Below are 18,446 nucleotides of genomic sequence, written 5' to 3'. Positions count from 1 at the left end.
GCTGGAAACTGTCCCTCCCACTCCTGGTGCGGGCTTCCTCCCAGGATATCCTGTGCACTAGCCAGTCCCTTGGCGGTCCATCTCATGCCTTTAAAACCCACCTCATGTCTCCCTCTTCTCCCCTCCTTGCTTCTGTGTCTCTGCTACAGAGAAATAGCAGGTCCTCTGTGGCACCTCCCCCAGCCCAGCTGGGAAGTTGCACTTAGGAGCTGACTTCCTCTTCCTGTTGGTCAGCCTGAGGACGAGAAACAAGTAGTCCTCTGCCTCATCCCCTATGAATGTCAGATGAATAAGTGACTGCCTGGCTGGATGAAACCCCCTCATTTGACCTACACTCACCTCAATCAAGTCTCTGAATGAGGCTTTCATCACGGAGCGAGAATTAAGTAGCATTAACATGAACACTGACCTGACTGACAGAGCCTCTCACGCTCCTTCCCATCCTTCCGGAGAAGCCCACGCATCCCAGAGAGCAGCATGGATTCCTCCTGTGGCCAACAAGGGATTCCTGCTGAACGCAGCATGGTGGGGAGAGAAAGAACACCTGGCCAACAAATAAAAAACAAGTGGAGCCAAGATAGCGGGTGGGACAGGGAGATGTCTGAGGGGGCAGCAGGATGCTACCATTGAAACAGCGATCCTCTTGTGTCAAGGGTCTTCCCTTCAGGGATTTGAGAGTTTCTGTGGAGTGACAGACAGCATGGTTGAGTCAACCAGCTCCCGGTTTGAGCAACTCAGGCCGCACACATTTCTGAAAGGGGCATTCTTTTGTCGGGCACCTGCTTCAGGGACCCTGACCAAGGTCTCCCTCCTTGATTTATCATGTTCCAAGACAGAGGGTTGAGCTTGCTCCTGTGTGGCTCTACTCAGGGTGAGATGCGGAACTTCTAAATAAACCCCTGGATTGGAGAAGAGGCCGAAATCTTATTTGAAAGGATTTGTTTTTGATTTCGTTTTTTTAATGTGTTTTTAATAACAAGACTATTCCATCAAAAGGGGAATGTTTGACTGTTTGGGACAGCAGGATGATGTCCCTCAATGTCATTGGATCCTTTCCTGAACTAGTTTCTTCTGATTTTTTCCAGCTCAGATGTCTCTGCAGTCAGTAACTCACAAAGCCTTGTTGTCAGTAGTGTGGAGGAAATTCAGTTAGAAGTGTCCCTGAAGACACAGGCAAGCCTAGCAGAGGAGTGAGTCCCCATGGGTTGGGCACCAACAAGCGACATGTAAACACAGTAAAGATCAGATAGGATAGAATCAGAAGTGACAGTTGAGGTTAGACAGGCCCAGCCCCTAGCACTATATGATGACCCACATCACCAGTCTGCTGGACCACTGACGGCTATTGCAGCATTCTCTCATAGGTTGCTGGCCAAGGACTTTTCTCCATACAGGGCAAAAGGCTGAACACGGTAATGTGCCCTTGGGGCATGTCATCAACATTTCTTGTTGGAGAGCATAGGAGAAGCCCTCTTAACTGTGATGGGTATGTCCTATGTGCCAGGCTTGTTACCTAAACCAAGATAACCAGGGGAGTGGCTTGCTATTAGTCTCTTGGGTTGAGATGCTCCAAGGATGCCTAATGGTTAGCACAAAGTCAGGAGCTAAAGTGCCAGAGTTTGATAGATCTAGTTACATGCAGGGGTTTCTATGCAGATCCCTCAGCACAGAGGGAGCTTTAATCAAGGCCCTATGAAGTTCCAGGGCTAGGGAAAGGAGGCTCAATAAGGCTGCTAAAGAGTGGGGTGCAGCAGCCCTGAACAAGGGTCCATGCAGGAGAGTGGTCAGTACAACCATTTCATAGAAAAAATCCTAGCAGAATTTTGTTAGTCTGGTGGGGTTGCAGTCGAGGAGAAGTAAGCACGTGGTTCAAGGCACATGTGTTGAATGAAGGAGGGTAAAGAGCGTGGTGACCCCCATCTCGTAGCTTGACCAACAAGCCTTAAATGAGACCACCACCTATTAGGGCTCTGCCTCCAGATTTGCTTGGCTCTGCTCCTGGCTTCCTTGCTGCTTTCTGCCCCCTGCTGTTTTCTGATTCAGCTCTGTCCCTGCTCATGACCACAAGACACCAAACATGTGAACCTAACCCCAGCCTTTCCCTCAGAGGCAAAGGCACTTAGCTCCAAAACAGCTTTCTAAATCTGCAGACGTGTGATGGGCTTGCAGCCCCTAGTCCCCTTGTTTCAGGCAAAAACACTTCCAATATCTTAATAAAGAAAAGAAAGAAAACCTCCCCTTTGACTCTGTCCATACAGGTCAGCTAGCCTTTCCGCCACAGCAGGCGCCCCTTCACCTACAGAGGAGCCATTTCCTGGAGGAGGCTGGTTGGACACGTCAGGGTATCTTCTTGGGTTAGACCCACCCATAAATATGGCCAGGATCTATCTCTTCTCCCTTCCAGCAACTCAGCATCATACCAGAATCAAAGCAAGAGAGAGATGGATCCTGTCCCTTCAACCATGCAGCTATGTATCTAATCCTAAAGCGTAGAAGAGACCCAGAAGAGAAGTTCTGCGGGACATGTGCCCTGTTCTTTTGAAATTCTTCACTGTCAACATCCAGAGCTAGTATCTTAACAGCCCCTACAGTCTCCTGGAGTGCTCAGAGAAACCGAGCAAAAAACGACAACCAGACCAGCCATCCCTGTGGCGATTTCCAGGGAGGAAGACCCAGAAGGCCAGTGTTTACATCAGGTTGTAAGAGAGTATTTGTCTCCCTTCCCTTGAGGACTGAGAAGGATCTACAGATTCCCATCCGCAGCATCCTGTGGTCTCCACAGTTCTGGAAGCCCCCAGAGAGAGGCAGGCTTGCCAGAATGCCAAGGAGACACAGAAAGCCCTGGCCAAAGCTATTCCCGACCACTCTGGACCAAACTCAGCTGAAATGAGATGCTTTTCAGAAAACAATTTCTGGGTAAGTGGTGGGGAAAATAAGAACACTCTGGACGCGCAGAGGAAAGAAAGGAGCAGTCACCCGAGTGCAGAGTCAGGTCCTCGCCAGTCAGTGGAGCGCGCCAGGACAAAGCTCAATCCTCACACACCTTCACACAGCCGCATCGGCTGGGACAATGACTTGTGTGGGTTGTCATGACGATGAAATTGAAACTGGGATAAACAATAGCTACTCAGCCAGCAGCCTAGCCTCTGGGCTGACCTGTCATTTTGATAGCAGCCACTGGGCCTGTGCAGACATGGGGAGCTGAGCATCCCCTGGAGAGGGCTTTGATGCAAGTGGCTAAACACACAGTCAGGAATCAACTGGGTCTTTTCGCCCCTTCTTAGGCTAGACTAAGGAACGGATCAGACTCCTCTAAAGAAGCTCCCCAGACCCCGTGAGGGAACAGACAAGAAACCATAGAAAGTTAACACACTAGACCCAGAGCCACACAGCACATCCGGAAAGCCAAGAACGGCTATCCCATCCTAAGTACAAGATCCCTTGGAGATCACGGCTCACTGACTGTGGATAGCACTTCTAAGGCTCAACAGGGCTCCCCAGCATTCCTTACCAAATGGACCATGGCAAGATTTAATTATTGTCTCTGTGAGAACATGAAAACGTCTTTGCAGTTCTAAGGCAGAGCGTCTGCTGCCTGGGCTCCTTCTGCCCCTCTGTCTCTGGTTGCCTCAGACACCTCTGCAGAAGCTGAGCACCAGGAAAGAGAATACAATATGCCCCAAAGGGTTCAAGTTGGCTTTAAAAATGGTGTCGTTATTTATATTTAATAGCAACTCCCTGAAAAGCCACAGATCCTGGGGCACGATGGAAATGCAAATGCTAACTGATTGTTATTCTTACAGAAACTTAGAATTCAAAAGTTTAATCATCCTCATTAGCATAATTTGGGCGACTTCAGTCCATAACCTTATCCCTGGAGTTGATTATTTATGGCGCCCTGAACAGAAGTCGAAAATTAACTTTGATTTAATGTAACAATTCCATCCCCGGTATCATTCATAATGCAGATACGTTCGTCAAAAAGTAAATTGGACTGCTCGCCCATCTCAGAACAGGAGAGCGAGAAGGCAGCGGAAAGAGAATCCCTAATCTTCTTTGTCTATGGCTCTTGCCACACTTGCCTGCTCTCCTCAAGTCTATGCTTGCCCAGGGACTTGTTCTGCAGAAGTCTGAGAACAGAGAAGGAGAGAAATGAAGTAATCTGGCGGGCCGGCCAGGAAGAAGTGGGGGTCCCCTGGAACGTACATCCCGCTTCTCCTGGGGGTTTTTGTCTAACCAGCCCTGCAGCTTTCTAACTGAGCTCAGAAGATGCTCAAGGAGGCTAACCTTGGAAAGGCTGTGTGTATGGAGTAACATCTCTCGGGTGGTTGGAGGCTTGTCAGTCTGCATCCATTTCCACCAGCACTGCTTTATTCCATCTTTGTCATGAGAGATAGGACTGAGGGAAACTGAGGCTCAAGGCAGAGAAGCGGTTTGTCCGCGCCCACGGCCCTGGAATTCTGGCTCTGTATGCAGAACTGTTGATGTCAGCTCACGAAGATGGGCTGGGTTAAGCAGCCTGCCTTATAGCCGAAGAAAGCGCAGCTCCAGGCAATGGTTTAGAGTGACAGTGAGAATGAACGGCTCCCAAAGGAGGAAAGAGCCATTCTTAAGATGTAATCAGCACCCCAACTTCTGGGAACTCAGAACTGGCATTTATTACCCTATAGGAATTGTTTTTTAATCTAAGTTCCTACATAGTGGGGAACTACTCCTAGGTGGTGGAACAGAGCTAGCCTAGGACTATGGGTAGACTCACCCCACTAGAGACAGATGTGGCCCAATGCACCAAGCTCTCAGCTATGAAAAAGCTAGATCCTCTGATGAGGAGGACAGGGAACCAGACCCAGGCCGTGCTGAGAATCCTCCTCGCTGCTCCCTCTGTCTGGACCACTGAGGCCGCCCAAACATGCCAAGTTGGACTGGCAACAGGTCTGCCTGCCAGTAACCAACATCCTTTCCCTCCCCACAAACACCACAGGTTGGCAATGGCAACCCACCATTTTCCATGCCAGGTGGAGCTCATGCTTCTCGCCATGGGCACAATAAGATGCCAACAGTCTGAGCCTACCCAAGGGCTGGCAGGAAAGTGACCACATTCAAACAATGCCATTTGGCTCTTTAGCTTCTGCACTGAAAAAAAAAAGGAGGAAAAAAGAAAGAAAAGAAAAAAGAAAACTGGTTGAAGAAGTGGTTGTCAAAAATATGGAGTTTGGGTTCTCTTGGCCCTGACTTAGCAGGGACAGTCGTGAGTTGGCATGCCCGCTGTGAGTATGTGTGTGTGTGCCTGGGTATGCAGGCACACGTGTGAGTTCTCACGCTCAGTCGCTTGTTTTTAATGATTGTAAAATGAAGGTGGAACCAGGCCAAAAGGCTCATTGTGAAAGAGAACACATCCAGGGCCGTGGAAAAAACCACAGCCAATCTTAGACAGGGTCACCATGATACCAGAACAAAGAATTGATTCATTCAATTAGAACAATCAATTGGTTCATCCAATTCAAACTCCACCTGATCCCACCAGTGAGGGGGAAATGTCAGTTGTTAGTCTTTGTTGACCAAACATTCAAGGATTTGGCCAAATTGATGCTTTACCAAGTAAAATTTGTGAAGCTGTATGGATACAACCTTTGACCTCTTGGGCATTCGTTGCTGGAAGAAAACAGCATTTTGAGCCCTTCATTTCCACTTCTGAACATGTGGTATTAATATAACACGAGTACATGTGCGGAGGGGCATACGACCCAGAAGCCGAGTGTTCTGTGCAAATTTTACATACTCTCAAACAATGCTTTGAAATTAGTGGAATCTTTTTTTTTTTTAATGTGCATTGGTGTTTTGCCTACACATATGTCTGTGTGAGGATGCCAATCCCTCGAAACTGGAGTTACATACAGACAGTTGTGAACTGCCATGTGGGTGCTGGGAATTGAACCTGGGTCCTCTGGAAGAGCAACCAGTGCTCTTAACCGCTGAGCCATCTCTCCAACCCCCGTAATTGGTGTAATCTTAATTATTCGAACAGCTTGCTTCTGCTCATGGCCAGTGAGCACCCAATCATGTCAGGGGAAAGGTATTTTTTCTTCCATTGTAGAAACTAAAGAGCCAAATATCATTGTCTGGGTGTGGTACACATGGGGAAAGCAAGACTCAGAGAGGTTCAGTGATTTGTCTAAGGCCACACAGCTAGAAAAAACATATCCCAGACATAGACAATCAGTGTCCTTTTCCCCCTCTATACACATGAGCATGTGTAGACCTTTATCTCTCCAATTAGAACATTCGCTCCGGGTCAGAAGGGACCTCATCTCTTTTGTTTGTTCCTGAATTCCAGAAGTATAGCATAGGTGCCAATAAATAGCCATTGAGTGAAGAGGTCAGCCCTGCCTTAACTAGGCCATGAGAGCAACCAATTGAAATCCACTTGTGCTGTAGCCCCAGAGCAGAGAGGAGCTGGGCTGAATATCAGGGCGTGGCACTCCCAGAGGACAAGGTGTGCCCACACCTGCTGCTGGCACATCCAATCAATGGGGTTCCCACCAGCCATCTCTCTCCTTTGTGGGACCCTGGGTTGGGAGCATCTTGTGCTTCTGGCCCCCGGTGTCATGGTAAAGGCATCTCTATTTCACCTTGCCAAACAGCTGTTGGAGAAGGGCAGCAGAGGACTGTGTCTTGTCAATAGGTTGGGCTAAGTTTCTCCCTGAGCTTTGTCTATGCTGGGGACTAGGTGGAGAGAAGAGAGACGTAGATTGGGGAGAGCTCCTTCTCATCTCTGACCCTTGACTCACAGTCCAAGGTGTCAGGATGCTCAAACACCGACACACAATGATGGTAAGTTTGGGTCTTGCATTCCTCCCTGGCCTGCACACAGTTCCCACAGACACGGCAGCCACTGACCCCCGTATTCATCACAGAGATCCCTTCAGATGGACAGGGCCACAGATGGAGGATGGAAACATCCAACAGCTTGGTAATGCTTCCAGGACCCCCAGTCTCTGCCTGGCCTCCTCCTCTTTCTCCTCTCTCCTTCTAAGAATGAGACCTGTGCTTGACTTGCTCTTGGTTCTGGATACAAAAGGCTGAAGCAGGAAGGGGGCAGGTTCTATGCTTCCTTCCCCTGACATGGCTGGGAACTCACTAGCCATGAGCAGGAAAGGCTGTTAATGGACACCCAGGCCTGGTCAGGTCTTCTATCTGCATCTTACACCTACAACATAAGGATGCTCTTGAGCCTGTTTCACAGATAAGCAAATGATGGCTGGTCTGAGGGCCATCTTGCCCATATTTGTTGCCCTCATTTTGGGTCCCCAGAAAGTGAGAGGGGAAAGCAGTGGTGTGAAGAGACTTCACCGGCAGCGGTGTTGCCCTCTTAATGGAGATACAGGCCACACATGCCTGCTGTCTTTCTGTTCTAGAGGTCTGGAGCAGGTGGAGAGTCAGCCGGAGTTCATCTTCTGTGTCACTGTGATGAGGCCACAAGGTGTTCAGAGGCTTAGACCAGGCTGAGGCAAACGTGTGTCAGGGTGGAGACAAGGCATCACGTAAGAGGGGGACTCAAGGTAGATCTGGATATGGTGAGGAGATTTGAGAAGAGTTGGAAGAGGTGAGGGACCGACCCAAAATGGAGATTTGGGGGAAGGTCATCTCAGATAGAAGGAAAAGCCAGCACTGTTGGTCCATGACCTCAAAAGCCACAAGGAGATCAGTCAGCTGGTGCAGAGCCTGAAGTGGCCCAAGGCCAGGTCATGCAGAGGAGTCATGTGATCTGATGAGGGTCTGGAAATAGCCCCTCCAGCTACTTGTACCGGACACAGACAGAAGGGCTGGCTAGAAGTCTCCTGTAAACCCCAGTGGTACTGCGGCAACAGGTAGGGATGAGCAGAGAAAGGAAGATCTGCACTCTGCACCGCTGTCCCAGGGCTCTGGGGGGAAGTTCCTGCCACTAGGAGGAACAGAATAGCTTTCTCTGGTGGGAGCTAGGGAGACAAAGAGAAAGCTCAGATCTGTCCCATTCCTAGCGGCTCGAAAACTATCTTCCTCTTATTTATTAAAATATATTGTGTGTACATGTGTATGTTTGTGTGAAGTTGTGCACCACACATATGCAAGCGTCCTCAGAGGTTGGAGATGTTGAACCTCCAGCATCAGGCTCACAAGCGGTTGTGAGCCACCATATGGGTGCTGGGACCAAGCCTGGGTCCCAGGACCAAGCCTGGGTTCTGGGACCAAGCCTGGATGCTCTACAGGAGCAGTAAGAACTCTTAAACACTGAGCCATTTCTCCAGCTCCCTGGTTTGGCTTTTAAAGACAGGGTTCTTGCTATGTAGTCTAAACTGGCCTTAAACTCCCTCGTCTTCCTTAGCCTCCAGAGTTCTGGGTTTACCACTGTGTATCTTACCACACTAGGCTGGCAGAGCTACTAAGAACTGATGGCATCACACAAGTACAGAGGTGGTGCCAGGGGGCAGAAAGGAGAAGCAATTAGCCTCTCCTGCAGGTACCCTCAGCTGTGTATTGTAATTTTACTCGGATAAAAGATGCGCACCATATATTTCATAAGCACTAATCAAATATGCAACACCCTATTCTGTGCAGGGTCATGCAAGCAACAGGTTCCCACAGAACATTCTAGATGGTTTCTCCAGAACAAATGACACTGTCACCAGCCCATGACTGCAACTGAACATCGGCTGATATTTTCATTTGTATTATGGGGTGGAAAAGAAAGTGAAACAACAAAAATAATTTTTGGCCCTTCTCTCATGCATCAGAGGTTTGAGCATCCTCTCTGCTGTTTTAGGTAATGGCCCTCACTTCCTGCAAGAAGATTCCCCCATTTGTGTGTGCACGTGTGTGCATGCTGCATACAATGCAATAGCTATAGATATGGCAAACGTTTAGGGTACATCGTTAATGTTTTTCTCCACAGCTTATTCAAATATTGACGAATAATGAAACAATAAAGCATTCGCCACTTTTGTGTTGTGAATGTTCCCACCCTGGCCAATTGTGAGCCACTGAGCAGACACTACTCAACGTGGGCTTGGGAATCCATGCATCACTGTGTGCCCTTATATAGAAATTCCACCAGGCAGACACAGTACATACAAATAACCCCAAGAGTAAAGAAAATAGTAAAATGTAGTCAAATAATTAGGAAGTAATGAGATCTGAGTATTTATTGCCTTTGTGTTTAATACAATTTGTTTAATTGTAGTTTATATAATTTAGCTTTTAGTGATAGCTGTGCTGAAAACTAGCTCTCAAAATCATTGGAAATTTTACACTTGTTTCTCATGACCATGCAGAAACCAGCTCAGTCTGACTACATGGTATGCATAGAATCACCCATCCTCCTAACTTAGGAAGTTACTACTTGCAAGAATGAAGAAACCAGAGGTCCGGGGCAAGATGAGTTGCCAAGCAGCTGCATTCTGAAGTGCAGGGATGGGCTCAGGAGGTGACTACTACAGGAAAGGGACAGTGAGGATCTGACAGCACCTCCTGGATGCGGGGTGCTACACCCCCACCCCCACACCGCACTGCGATCCCTCCTTTCAGATCCTAGTAGATCTTCATGGAGGTCTACCTGAAAAAGCGCTTCACTGGGTTTTATGGTTGATCAACAAATTAGCTGCCAATGGCATGCCAATCACATACCAATGAAGGAAACAATAGATTTGTAATAGACCTAAGCTCAAATGCTGATTCTGCCACTGAGTAAGTGGCCCACAGTTTCTCCAGGCCACAAGCAGGGCAGTGGGATGTCTCTTTTCCAAGAAGGAAGGAGTTGAAATTCAACCCAGCTCAGCCTTGGGCCTGGGGTAGAAGACGCTGGTGGAATGAGCGAAGCCCCGAGAGAAACAGACCAAGAATGGCAGATGATATCGGACAACAGAAGTTGAACCGAGCCCACTTTGCAATGTCCGCCGTATGTCACCGTTGTGGACACAGGAGCCTCGGGAACCCAGATTCCAAGCCCAGAATGTTCTCTGGAGAGCCAGGATCTCAGCGGCTCTTTGTTCTTCTAAAGAAAAAGTGGGGGCTGGAAAAATGACTCAGTGGTTAAGAATACTGGCTGCTCTTCCAGAGGACACAGGTTTGATTCCCGGCACCCACGTGGCTGCTCACAACTGTCTGTAACTCCAGGTCCAGGGAATTCAACACACTCATACAGACATGTATGCAGACAAAACACCAATGAACATTGCACACACACACACACACACACACACTTTTTTAAAAAGCGGAGAGGAGCAGTGTTCCTTCCCTTCGTCCCATACAGAGCCTTGCGGTGGCTCAGTGCAGGGACCATCGAGGTCCCTCAAATCCCCCCCCCCAACGCGGGGGTGTGAAGAGCTGCCATGGGCTCATTACTAAGTCATTACCGTTCTGAACAGTATTAATAGGAAAGCTTGCGTGGAGCTGAGAAACATGCCTGCCCCCAGGGTGTGGTAGAATAGCTAATGCTCTGTGACGCCTCTCAGCATGGAGACCACGCGCACATATATTTTTCTCATTTGATTCCCTCAACAAAGCAGCGTAGGTAGGCAACATTTTCCTCTAGTTTGTTTTATAAACCAGGAATTGCCAGTTGAAGGAGGTGAAAGGTCTCCCAGGGCCACAGAACCAGGTGGCGAGGGAATAAGACCTTGACACGGAGCTGTATTTCCAGACCCCACCTTTCTCATCTCCCTATGTGCTTAAAGAAACTGAGAATCGGATGGGTCCTAGGAAGGCAGACAGGTGGGAACTGGGGTTTGTAGTAAGTGGCCAGCAGTGTGGCCTCGGCTCCCCTGGACAATGGCCTCACATGACAGCCTACAGCCACTTCTAGAGATGCTAGGGGACATTAGAAGGAGGAGTTCAAGACGCTGACTAAGCATCCAACACAGAAAATATCAGTTTATTATTCCAGAGGTTCCAGGAAGAGTGTGACACCCTATGGCTTGCTTGTCATCCCAGAGGCAGGAGGTGGATATAGCGACAACACCCCACCCTGATTTTCAGATCAGAAGTGATTGCTCTTCCCTGTCCCAGATCCCCTCGGACCTCCCATCACCTGGAGTTTCCTTGGGGGTGGGGTGCTGGACTCAGAGTTAGAATGCATACTGGGGACTCCACCCCAGGTAGGGGCTGACCTGCTCTGAGGCTGGAGGCAGAGCTTGCACCGTGTAAAGCGGTGATTTCCATTCTGGCCTTGGCCTTGGAGCTGACCGGGGATGCACCTTCCCCCAGAGACGTGATTTGGGAGGAAGTGTGAGCTGTGTGGAGGACATGGTCTGACGGCCGTCCCACTCTGCCTTGGTTTCATCAGCAGCGCGGTGGGGTTACAGGTGGCTAAAACTAGATGGGACAGAATGTGGCCATCTGTTTAAGTATGCCTTCCTCCCTTTGCAGAGGAAGTGCCAGGTGCCATGTGGTTTTCCTTCGTGTCACAGTTACCAGGGTGAATCTTCCTAGCAGGCAGGATGGAGGGGTGGCAGGACGGAGGGGTGGCAGGGTAGCAGGATGGAGGGGTGGCAGGGTGGCAGGGTAGCAGGGTGGCAGGGTTATAGTGTGGTAATGGGAACATTCAGAGGCCTCTCCTAACCTCCAAAGCAAGTGTCTATGGCTCCCAAACTTCGGACATCACCCTGTTCCATTCGATGACTGTCCATATGTTCAACTTCCTCCTTGTGCCACTGCCTTGTCCCTTGACCCTTCCCCAGTGTCTCCTGAACTCCTGACACATATGGACACCATGAAGCCCTCAGAAACCAAAACCAACACATGCTGGCACACACAGGGCAGGTTGATAGGCTTAGGCTCAAGACCAGGAGGGTTCCACTGCTAAGGAGTGTCATGTCGTCCGGGTCCTGTGTTTTGATTTCACCCAGCTGTGCCTGTGTGCATTTAGATTAATCCTGTTAGCTGGCAGGAGCGGGGCTACCGCTGTTTATCAAGAGTGCTTGTGCGATTCCGCTTGATATGTGGCCTCCTTCCTGAGCACTGTGGAGCATTGCAGAGTGCCAGGCTCCTTGACTCTCCCCGGCTATGGGGAGACGGCTGGGCCCCCAACTCTGCTCTACACACCCACAGGCCTGTGCACCCACTACCCTCCTCTGTTCCCCTCATCTGCTCCTGCCCAGAACCACATTTTTATCACATCTAAGAGACTCCTGGGCCTGAGAGGGGCTGAGGGAACCCTGCCATCCCTTCCGCGGAGGAGCTGGTAACATCTGTCCACTTACAGAGGTGTGCCCTGTGGGTGAAATAGGTCGTTGATGGTGTTCTTGGAGGCATCCAACTCTGCAGTGTTACCAGGGGCCAGCAGTGAGGATAGCCTGGTGACACACATTTGGACATGGTCTGGTCCCCCTTGACAGCACCTCCTCTGGGAAGGTGCCAGTGCAAATGACCCCTCGCTTCCTCATCTGTAAATTGGGATAATCTGCCCCTCATCCATTCAGAGGCCAACAAAGTTGGTACTTGTCTGTCATTTTGCACTGACTTCAAACTCAGTATATAGACAAGGATGACCTTGATCTGTCTCTATCTCTCAAGCGCTGGGATCATAGATACGCATCACCATGCCTGGTTTATGGAGTGCTGGAATTGAACATAGAACTTTGTGCACAACGGGCAAGCACTCTAGCATCAGTCTTTTTTTGGGGGGGGGAGGAACAGGATTTTGCCATGTAGACCAGGCTAGCCTCAAATTGCAGCAGCTCCTGCCCTTGCTGTGCTGGGATGATAGGTGTCCTCCACCATGCTGACTGCCATGTGCACTATACCCGCCGTGTGGGGGAGGGGACTGGGACCCTCAGACACCTGGTAGGAAGATTGAGGTCAGAGGGTCAGCAGTCATCCAAGGCCAAACTTAGTGCCACTGCCTTCACGTCATTGACACACACGTGGTCAATCTTGAGGAGACCTCAAGGTCGTTTATGGCCATCTGCACAGGGTCTTAATAGCATGAGAGCCTCTCCAGAGAGGCAGTGGGTGGAACAGATGCTGCCCTCCACTAAAGTTGACGAGAGAAAGTATTCAGTGGAGGGGACCCCATCAGCAACAAACACCCCACCACTGAGGGATACCTTCCTGACAGAGACTATGATAATTATCAACAGTCTGGGTTCAACATGTAACTCCACTCTTCCTGTGTGAACTCAGAGGCACCTCTTCCCAGAAGACAATTCCAAGTTCCATTTAAACTCCACCCATAATCCCCAAGAACAAAGTCACAACTACCCAACCTCCATTGCTCCCCAGCCTCCACCGCTCCCCAGCCTCCACCACTCCCCAGCCTCCACCACCCTCCAGCCTCCACATCTTGCACTCAAGTTCTAATACGGCTTTATCTCTCCTTTTGTTAGCTTTCTTGATACAGAATTTAAATGCCACAGTTCACTCATTTACAGTGTGTAGTTCCAGCCTGGGATATGGCTCAGTCAGTAAAATGCTTGCTGACAGTAAAATGAATACTCACACATCCAGAAGCTGGATTTACAATGCCAGGAATGGTGGCTCACTCCTGTAACGCCAGCACTGAGGTAGCAGATCCCTGAGACTTGATTTCTGATTGTGTTTTGGCTGTTTGAATCTTCCTTAGCAAGATAGACATCCAGAACTTTTGTCAGTATTATAATTGGGCATTTGCCATTTACTAGCGAGCAGTGTTCCCCACATTTTTGGATTGCAAGCCCCTTGGTGCAGATTCGAATGTCTAGCCGAGCCCAGTCCCGTGGTTCAGGAGGACAATCACAGTTCTTGCTTAGAATGACTTGGGCTCAAATTTTCTTTGAGATGCTGAACACTGGGGTGTTTATGACGGACCCATCTACGTAGTAGATGGAATCACACATAGCAAGCAGCATACCCAGACTCCTGTGTGTACTTGGTGCTGGGCCATTCTTTCTTTTCTTTTTATTTTTTATACAATTTATTTTCACCTCCCTCAACTCCTCCCAGATTCTCCATACCCACCCAGTTTCATGTTCTTTCTGCTCTCTCAAAAAAAAAAAAAAAAATGAAAATGAAAATTAAAAAAAGGCCGAAAAGAAAACCCATTAAGACAAAAAAAATATCAAAATGAAGCAAAAAATTCACGTACAAAAACACCATGGAATCTATTTTGTGTTAGCCACGAACATCTGGGCATAGAGCCTGTCCTGGAGGGCCGTTAATACGCCCACTATCACTGCATTGAAGCAAACCGGTTTTCCCTTTCCTAGGAGGCTTCAACTGCAAAGGGCCCCCTTTTCAGTGGGTGGCACTGTGTTCTCCTTCTCAGTGATGTGACTTGATCTGGTTTGAACCGGTGAAGGTCCTGTGTGCTGTCACAGTCTCTGTGAGTTTATTTGTGTGCCAGTCCTGGCACCTCTCTTCCACTGAGGTAGGTGAGGAACCCCATTACTCCTGCTTTGCAGGGAAGAACCCCGAGCCACAGAGAACTTGCTCAGGATGGTTGAACTGGGACCTGAACCCAGATCCGGGAAACCTCAGGGTTGGAGCCACGTTGCTTTCCCAGTGTGTGACAACCGAATGAGGAAGTGAGCCCCTTCCCCAATGGAGCCCCCACTACCTCACAAAGTTGTCTGCTCTCCTGTAGGACTCCTCCAGTCACCATGAAATTCTTGGCTGTTGAGCAGAGACTGTCTGTACCCTATCATGGCCTCCTCCCGTTGGCCCTGGTCAGCCTTCTAGAGGACACCAGGTAGCTGGGAGGTTGAGCATGGTGGATTCTTCTCTCCTCCTACGCGATCACACAGGCAGTAGCTTGTGAAACTGGGCTGAGTCTGGAGAGTGCTGCTTCCATAACCTCTCTAGGATGCCTGCTGTGTGCAGAGAGAGTGAGAGACATGAAGGCAGCCTTCAACAGGAGATGAGACTCTGGTTAGTGATGACGTAGCTCTGTAAACCTGGCAGCTGCCAGTCCAATTACCAGGAACAGAGCAGAAGCCTGAAGGAGTAGAGCTCATGGCTGATGCAAGGGGGTGGGGAGGGCACGGGGCAAGGAGGCAGGAGCCTGGGGAGGCAGGGGAGGTCACTCACTGAGACTTGCTCATGTTGACCACATAGGGTGCCATGCTTGCTTAGCTTTTTTAGTTACACCACTTTGGGGCCAACCCACTGTGGCTTTGAGGTCTATGAGGTCAGGTTGGTCTTAGAGGAAACAGTGAGGAGTTGCTCAATGCCTAAGTTTTCTCCCACACATACCCAAGGCAAGAGACCCCCCCAAGGCCTAGACCCACCTTTAGACATCAGCAGCCTCACTTTCATCTCTGCAAGATCACCCCTGGGGACCATGGCAAGGACCCACATGGGGGCTCCTCTCCAGCCCTTGAGAATTCAGGCTCAAAGAACACGCAGACACTGCCACTCCCAGGATTAAATGGGCAGCAGGTCAGGCCAGGCCAGGCCTAAGCTGCAATCTGATAGCAGCTTAGGCCTGAGTTCCCTTTGCCTTGGGAAAAACCAAGTACCTTTGCTCCAAGCCATACCTACAAATCCATGTCACATCTGAGAGCCTGGGCTTAGAGGACAGTCAGGGTGACCCTCACTGGGATCCAGCCTCTTTGAAGAAGCTTTGTCACTGGGCTTCTACCTGCATTGCTGTGAAATGGGTTAGAGGCCCGTGCCTTGCTCCCCACGGTATAAGGATCTATGGGTTTTTCAAGTTGGTCTCCAAAGTTTACAGACTTTTGAGTCTATATATGAAAAACCCAAAATTACAGAGACAGACAGCAGATGATGAATGGTTGCTACAGGCCAGAGAAGGAGGGGAAAGGGGGGTATTGTGGTGTGGATTTTTAAAAAATACTCATTTTTATCCCAATTTTTAATTACATGCATATATGCGTTGGCAGGGAGGGTATATTCACATGAGTGCATGTGCTCTAGGTGGACAGAAGAGGGTGCCAGATCCCCCAGAACTGGAGCTACAGGCTGTTGTAAACCATCTGACATGGGTTCTGAGAACCACACTCAGGGTGTCTGCAGAAGAACAAAAGCATTCTGCGTCATCTCTGCAACCCCTGGTCTGGATCATGAACATTCCCTAAATCTTAGGCACTGAAGGCCTGGTACCCAAGCAGCGGTGTCAGAGTAGGATCTTGGGGAGGTGACTGGATTCTGAGGGCTGACCCCATAGGTGTGTTAATCCATCTTGGGATTCACAGTTTAACACAGTTGGGAAGGGGTGGGATCTTTAGGAGGTGGTGCCCTGTTGGAGGAAGAAGGTCATTTGACCCTGCCCCTTCCTCCTGGCTGTTACGAGATGAGCATCCCCTCCACACACAGTGTGCTGCCACCCCCACACCTCCTTCCCTCTCCAAGCAACTAGGGACTAAAACTGCCAAAGCCATGGGCCAAAATACCCCTTTCCCTTTCCATTTGGTTTCTCTGGGGGTTTTGCCACAGTAATGAAAAGCTGACCAACCCAACAGGCCAATGAAAAAGTCTTCCTTTTTTGGCAAGAACCTTTGGTGAGAAAGTTGCCCTGTGTTTCGGTTGTATCGACATCCACACCCTGAACATGATCTTGTGATGGTTTGCGAGATCTTAGTATTGGGGAACGGAAATGAAGGGCACCCTGAATCTCTACCGTTTCCCACGAAGACCTGTGGTTTGACAGCTGTAAGTTATCTCAAAATACAATGCTTAATGCTAAAAAAAAATAGAGTTGCTGAAACATGTCAAGTAGAGAACAATAATCTATGACAACACTACCTATTCCCCAAGGACTCCTTGACAAGATAACGTGTCCTGGGAATTTGTGTCAAATAAAACCATCCTGGCAAATGAGGAGAGAGGCCAGGTAGGAAGAGCCTGACCATAGGTTTAATACCTTCTACTTCCGTGCCTACTATGAGTGTGTAATAAATGTGGAAGGGGATGAATGAATGAATGAATGAATGAGTGAGTGAGTGACCTGTTGACCTCTGAGGGAATGAAGTGGGTCTAAAGTAAAAGGAGTTTGGAACTCAGCCAGCAGCGCTCTCCAGCCTGGATGAGCCAGGCCAGGTCCTCGCCTTGCCTCTCGCATCCAGTACTGGGAGCGGGCTCTGTGTGTGTGTGTGTGTGTGTGTGTGTGTGTGTGTGTGTGTGTGTGTGCGTGCCTGCAAGGATGAGGACGGCCGAGCGATGCACTTTAATTAGTGCAAGAGTAAATTACATCGGACGAACAGAGCCCCGGCTCCTCCCGACGGCGTGGAGAAAATGGAAGCCTAGCATTTCCAATTTAAGGTTTAGTTAGATAATGCCTATTGGTGCCAGTAGATTACAGAGTGGATATTAAATCCTGCAGGATTTGGGTTCGGAGCGTACAAATGGAATCCATAAGTAGAAGGAAGCAGCCGGAAGGAGCTGGCCCTGCTGTCCTCGGCTAATGAGGAGCCTTCTTGCTGTGGCAGAGCAGCTGGCGTAGAACTAAGTCCCAAAGCGGCGTCCACTCACACAGACAGGTCTGGAGGACGCAGTCGTCACACAAACACCAGGGTTAGAGGGACTTTTCTTGTGTGCTCCCTGAGTGGGCTTGAGTGGAAAACTGGTGGAACTGAGGCATCTGGAAATTTCCCCACTGCCCAGTCCTCCCTTCAACCAACTCCTATGCTACCTTCAAAACACCTCAAGCACCTCCTTGGATTCCTGTGTGAGCTGGAGGATCCCAGGCTCTCCCTGGCATTGCATTCCCCACCAGTTCTCCTCGGCCTTACTTCTCCTCCCCTCCCGCCCACCCTCAGGAAAGGTTACTCTCCCACCCCCCTTCCCCAGGTGCAAAGCAGCGCCTGACGTCCACACACTGCACAAATGGCATCTCCAGCTGATGTGGAGTTCCCTTCCATCAGCCAGTACACCTTTAATACATGATACATTCGCAGCAAAGGACCTCAGGAGGAAGCCCCACTGCTGCCCTGCTTTGTGGCTTCCAGGTCTAGCCTGGTGACAACTGTGGCCCTGTGTGCCTGTCCGGGGTCACTCTCCTCAGCCGAGCCATTGTATCTCTGCTTTCCCGCTTCCTCGGCAGAACAGCAGGGTTCAGCCCACACTGTTCATCCCCACTGTCTTCACTTTGAAACCTTGTGCAGAGGCGGGACCCTGTCACTATGCACAGGACGGCCTCATGCTTCTGCTTATTTCTAAGCCGGGTTCCACTCAGAGGGATGTGAGCAGTAGCCAAGACCTGCAAGGATGGACTCCCGGGCCTTACTTTTCCTAGAGTAGGTGCACAGCGGTTCCTCAGAACTCAAGACGGTCTGGCACCAGGATGCGGCGGATACCAAATTCCACGGATAAACTAGTCCTGTGTCTAAAACAGCATGTCCTTTCATGCCACCTATGCACAGCCTCCTATCCACTGTACACAGCGCCTAGATGACTTACAACACCTCAGATGATGCCAGTGTTATGGAAATAGGTGTCAGATGGTATTGTCTGGGGACTAATGACAAGATAAAAATGCT

The sequence above is a fragment of the Chionomys nivalis genome, chromosome 4 (genome assembly GCF_950005125.1).
Source record: "Chionomys nivalis chromosome 4, mChiNiv1.1, whole genome shotgun sequence".
Classification (NCBI taxonomy): domain Eukaryota; kingdom Metazoa; phylum Chordata; class Mammalia; order Rodentia; family Cricetidae; genus Chionomys; species Chionomys nivalis.
Note: the sequence above shows the minus strand (reverse complement) of the source record.